Source organism: Oryza sativa, chromosome 6 (assembly GCF_034140825.1).
Source record: "Oryza sativa Japonica Group chromosome 6, ASM3414082v1".
Classification (NCBI taxonomy): domain Eukaryota; kingdom Viridiplantae; phylum Streptophyta; class Magnoliopsida; order Poales; family Poaceae; genus Oryza; species Oryza sativa.
This window is the reverse complement of record NC_089040.1, coordinates 12,910,822-12,916,795: the sequence shown is the minus strand read 5'-3', so window position 1 is coordinate 12,916,795 and position 5,974 is coordinate 12,910,822. Positions and strand designations below refer to the sequence as shown.

The window sequence follows — 5,974 nt, the reverse complement described above, 5'->3', positions numbered from 1 at the left end:
TATTAAATATTCATTAATTTACAAGTGAAGTTAAATGTGGGAAATAAAATTTCCTAAATATAAAGCATGGATGGATTTATTTTTTATTAAATTCTCCATGGTTAATTATACTCTCTGAAATTTTCTCGGATTTTTCGGAGCTCAATTCCTAATACAAAGAGCATTTCAGAAATTATTCACATATTAAATTAATCATTAAATGGTCTGATTATAATTTTTTTAAATACTTATAGTGTTCAAGTATTTTCAGGATTTTTCTTGAAATTATTCGAGCATTGAAAGTATTTTTAACAATTCAAAGATCATTTCAGTGATTAATTTAATTGGAAAAGTAATAATAATCCTCTTCCTAGTCTTGGGCCCTTTTCAGCCCATCTCCCTCTTTTGTGTGCACGGCTGTGCAGCCCAAGTCGGTCCAGCCGAGCTCCCTCTTCTCTTTCTTTCTTTCCTTTGTTTTTCAGCCAGCCCAAGACGAAAGTCTAATTAGCCTCCTGCTACAGTGTCGTCTTCAAGCTTGGACAGAGCCCGAGCCAGCCGTCCTTTACCTGTGTGCAGCCGCCGCTTCCTCCACCAAATCCGCCGCATCCCGTGATCCGTTTGCAAAATTAGTTGAGGGGAAATATTCCTCTTATCCTCCTCTATCTCTTCTCCCAAGAATCGGACTTTATCCCGAAGAAATCAACGCGGAATCGAGCTCGATTCGTGTTTATCTCTCCAACTAACCCTCGGATTTTCCGGCTTCGATTCCTCTCGGTTGGAGTCCGACCTCTTCAATCCAAGCCTATAAATAGCATCCCCTAGTCGTCCTCTTTCGTTTGCCTCATCTCCCGAGCTCTCTCGTGCCCCGTAGTGCCGCCGCCGCGCCACCCAAACCGCCGCCGTCGCCGGCCGGCGAACAGCCGCCTCGCGCCGTCGTTTTAGCCGCCGCTGCCGCCTCCTCACGTCGCCGTCGGGTGCGCGTGGAAGAGGGGAAGCTCGGGCGCCCCTTCGCCGTCGCCACCGGTCACCGGAGAGCCTTCGCCGCCGTTCGGAGCTCGTCGCCGGTCGTCGTTCGTCGTCGTCCGTTGTTGTTTCTTGCACCGGTGAGTTCCCCGCGTCGCGCTCGTCGCGTTGGTGCCCTCTGTTCTCGCCGCCGTGACCTAGATCGCCGGTGACCGTGATGTCCCGAGCTTCTCGCCGGTGATGACGTCATCGTGATGTCATTAAGCCCTTTTCGTAGTTTTCTTTATTAGATGAAAATCGATTAAAACTTCAGAAATTCATAACTAAATCATCGTAACTCGGATTCGAGTGGTTCAAGTTGCTAAATTTTTCTAAAATCAAGATCTACATGTTAAAAATATCCACATGTACTGGTTATGCTTGTTTTTTACTGTTTTGCTGATTTTGTTCTTTCGCTTTAGTTTCCGATGTTCCGGAGGAGAGCGTTTTCGTTGAGGAAGGTTCAGAAGTGTTTGCGGAAGATCAAGGCAAGTCACACAGATCCCAAACAACCCTTTGAGCATGTTGAACCCGTTTAAAGCTAATGTTTTATTTCAACTTATGCATTATTTTCGAATGTCATCGGGTGGTGAGCCTTTCCCAATTAATTAATGGCCGAAGATGACTTTATTTTCCTATGTGTTATAATTTGATTAGCTAGAACCTTATATATTGGTTTGGTTCAGCTAAATGCTATATATATATAATTGCTTAGCCATGCTTAGAAACATTAGCATCATTAATGTGGTGAATTATAGTATATTATTACTTATGGTTATATTTAATGGTAGCTCACGATGGTTAATCGTGTTATGATAATTAATTGATAATTAAAACTTGATTAAAGGTGGGTTGTGAGCACATGGTTTGAAAGTCGTGCTCATGACAATTAAGGACCGGTTCGCGAGCTACTGTTGTGAAACATTAACCGTACCAACCACAAGCCAGCGTGGGCAACGGCTTTACCTTTTGTATAGCATGATTCGTTGTGGGGTACCAGACTGAGAAGCGGCGAGAAGTCCGTGGGGGTCGCTGGGGAGTCCATGCCTCTGGTTTTTGAGGGGGTGATTATGATCTAGGAATGGTGCACTGTGGTGAGTTGTGTTGTGCATGGGGTATTGTCACAGCCTCTATTAGGGTACTTTCCAGTATCGCGACGCATGGTAGACATGATGTTGAGGCTGTGTCTTGTAGGTACAGTGGTACACCTCTGGCCAGAGTAAAACTATTCGAATAGCCGTGCCCGCGGTTATGGGCGAGTTGAGCAATGTTTTTCGTGATTAGTCTCACACCTCTCACAATAATTATTGATGCTATAATTGGTAATAATTTGCTTAGCTCCTGGTTTGGAGTTAGATCTGTACAGCCGGGTATGGTTGTTCAGAATGGTTGGGCCTGAGCAGCATGGGCGTGTTGTTCAGTGTTGATTAAAATTAATGATTAAAGTACTCTACTATTTTATTACTCTTAAATGTTTGCTAAATGCTGCTTTTACAAATGAGCCTATATTATGCCATCTTTTGGTATCCTTGTGCACTTGCATATTTGCTATGTGGCTTGTTGAGTATGTCATATGCTCATTCTTGCAATAATCAATCAACCTCAGTTGAAGAAAAAGGATCCAGAAGGAGAAGACGTTTGGCTTATACACCAGTTGAGTTGCCTGTGGGAGTGGAGCTGAAGCCATCGCTAGACCGTTATTCCGCTGCTGTTTTCTTTTCTTTTTAAGTATGTAACGTTATTATTATGATGGATTTGTATATTAAATTGTCATTATGATGGATTTGTATATTAAATTGTCAGTTTGTGTATCTCGGCTGATTCATGGACGAGGATTTTTATGTACAAATTAGTTCGGAAATTACTAGTGAATTTCCGGGCGTGACACATATGTTGAACAAGCTACTGTAATTCAAGGCATTAAGGGTATTAAGTATTGCTAGTGGTTGATTAATACCATTAGATTGAATATATTTGTGTCTATACCGAGGGATATTGTGTATAGTTTATGCATGCTTTCTATTTTTAAATATTGTCAATGGTTGATTAAGATTGTTAGATCGGATATATTTCTGTCTCTATCATACTATTATGTTATGAATTATTTTAAAAAAATATTCAGGTGATTACTACCAATATCATCTTGTTAATAATGATTTAATTATGCATGATAAATAAGTTGTATTTTCTTGTTCCTGGTACATGCATTTAATATGACATAGTTTATACAAATTACAAGCTATTGCATATCCTGATTATAATTTCTCCTAAAGTTATGCAAAAAAAACAAATCTAATTGTTAAGGGTTAAAGAATTATCTTCCGTCATCATAAATGCAGTAAATGCAGATGTATCAGGTCCAACAGGAAATTGCTCTTTTTTTAAAAAAAATCTAGGTGCATATGAGTAGCGTCGAGCAAGAGATTGCTCAATATCCACACCAAATATTTTGTGTATATATGTGTCTTGTTTATGTTTTCAGTTTCTTTATATAGGTTGAGAAAATGTTTGTATCCTACTTGACCATGTAATTCTTATTGTTGGATTATGTATGTAATTTCTGGGTTGTAATTCTTGAGCCATGCAATTGTATATGACTCTATTTGGGTTTCAATCCTTCCAAAAAAAAGGTCAGAAAAAACCGGGCCCACTAAAAATTTTTGCGACCCACGATCAGAAACAACTGTGGGAAAAAACCAGGCCCACCAAAAAAACAAACGGACGAAAAAAATCAGGCCAAAAAACCGCACACGAAAAAAAACCAATCGGACGAAAAAAACCGCACGTAAAAAAATAGGAATCGGATGAAAAAACCGGCCAAAAAAACTGCGCGTGAGAAAAAGAAACCGCGTGCGATAAAAAAACGACAGACATGAAAAACTACTGGAAGCCTTACTTATTTTTTAAGTAGGTGTGTGTATATATATATAGGTGGACTGCTGATGGGTCGAATCTGCGTGCCTGCAGTCCAGGACCACACGCCCCACATATATAGGGGATTTTTCTTTTCATTTTTCTCTTATTATAGATAAATAGGTACTTCCTCCGTTTCACAATGTAATACTTTCTAGAATTGCTTACATTCATATAGATTATATGAATCTAGGCATATATATGTGTCTAGATTCATTAACTTCTATATAAATATGAGCAATGCTAGAAAGTCTTACAATGTGAAATGGAGGGAGTACTAGTGAACAAGCACACCACTCACACGATGAAAAAGAGATCACCACAATATTGAGATCAAGATAGATTGACTATTTAATCTTGTGGGAGCCAAGAAACAAGGAGGAGCTTTTCCTTACGGTGCACGGCCAATCCAAACGCCTCGGTCATATCGATGCCTCCCTTTGCCGCCTGATCTACCAGTATCTCCCAATCAAAACGGTAAACAAGGTTTGCTAGCATGATCTCGATTGTGGCGATAGCAAATTTAGCTTTTTTCATATGTAAAACCGTTCAAGTAGCGACAACACCGGTTCTATAAAAGTTGTTCCCTTTCCACGTACTTTCGTTAACACCACCTATAAGCTTATCTAGTGTACACGCGTTCCCTTTCCATGTATTTCCATTAGCACCTCATATAACTTTTTCTTGCGTGCACGCATAAGGTACACGGGTAATGACGTGCTCTCGGAAGTGGTCCTTACCTGCACCACTATATAAAGCAATGCCTCTCATTACCACACCACCAAACGTATCCTACATATTTATATCTTATATTGAACAACTAGCAGAGCTCTTGTTGCCCGGACCGAAATTTTGACAATTTGACCTTTTACAAAAACTTATTACAAGAATAAACCGTGTGAAATACTTATTTCAAAAATAAACTGTGACCTCAGCGCCATCGAAATTGGTGCTGAGATCCAACATGTCAGCGCCACTAATTTTGGTGCTAAGCTCCGTTCGAGGTGGCATGTATTAGCCACATCATCAGGGGTCAACGCCATTCTCATTGGCGCTGACCTCTGTATCGGTTAAAAGATTAACCTCCCTTTATCCAACTGAGAAAGTGTGATAGCTCAGTGGTTGAGGTGGTTTAATTCAAAGCAAAGGTCCAAGGTTCAAACCCACACATGACTTCTTGTTTACATTTTTCCCTACTAGCCGTTATATGCTCAAAAAATATGCATGCTGATGACAGGAGTGCTAAAAACCACAGGAGCTAACCACTACACTAATAGTACATTCGAAGTAGGAATCACCATTATAGCCTTTACCACTACACTAATAGTACATTCGAAGTAGGAATCACCATTATAGCCTTTACCACTACACTAATAGTACATTCGAAGTAGGAATCACCATTATAGCCTTTTACCCTTTACAGACGTCAGCGCCATTCGCGCCAATAAGAATGGCGCTGACCTCTAATGATGTGGCTAATACGTGCCACCTGGACGGAGGTTAGCGTCAAAATTAGTGGCGCTGAGATGTGTCCAATGGCCCTGAGGTCGCGGTTCAATTTTAGCTCCACTATACTAATAGTACATTCGAAGTAGGAATCACCATTATAGCCTTTTACCCTTTACAGACGTCAACGCTAATGAGGATGGTGCTAACCTCTGATGATGTGGCTAATACGTGCCACCTCGGATGGAGGTTAGCGCCAAAATTGGTGGCGCTGAGGTCACGGTTCAATTGTGAAATAAGTTTTTGACACAGTTTATTCTTGTAATAAGTTTTTGTAAAGGGTCAAATTGTCAAATTTTTGGGCTGCCCGGTGCACAACGAGAGCTAGCTAGGGTGGAGTCGTTCTGCTGTTCTTGTCCAACGATGCAAGCGGCCCAGGCTGCCCAGGCTGGACTAAAAGCTTGTATGTTTCGCTGACTACAGACTATTGGTGAGATCCTAAAGTATTACCTACAGATTTACATTTTTAAAGTCTCTATATTACTTCAGATGATGAGATCATTTATCACTCATAAACAAATCACAAAGTATCAAGTAAAATTCTTTCAAGTTTTTGCAGTCCTTTGGTATCTTT

General features: G+C 40.5%; 1 long non-coding RNA gene across 1 annotated transcript; it reads left to right on the top strand.

Annotated features, from left to right (window-relative positions):
- Positions 1 to 485: 485 nt before the first annotated feature.
- On the top strand, positions 486 to 2,952 carry LOC112939382 (uncharacterized). Its single transcript, XR_010741832.1, has 3 exons — positions 486 to 1,082; positions 1,404 to 1,469; positions 2,588 to 2,952. It is a non-coding gene; the product is annotated as an uncharacterized lncRNA (long non-coding RNA).
- The last annotated feature ends 3,022 nt before the right edge of the window (positions 2,953 to 5,974 follow it).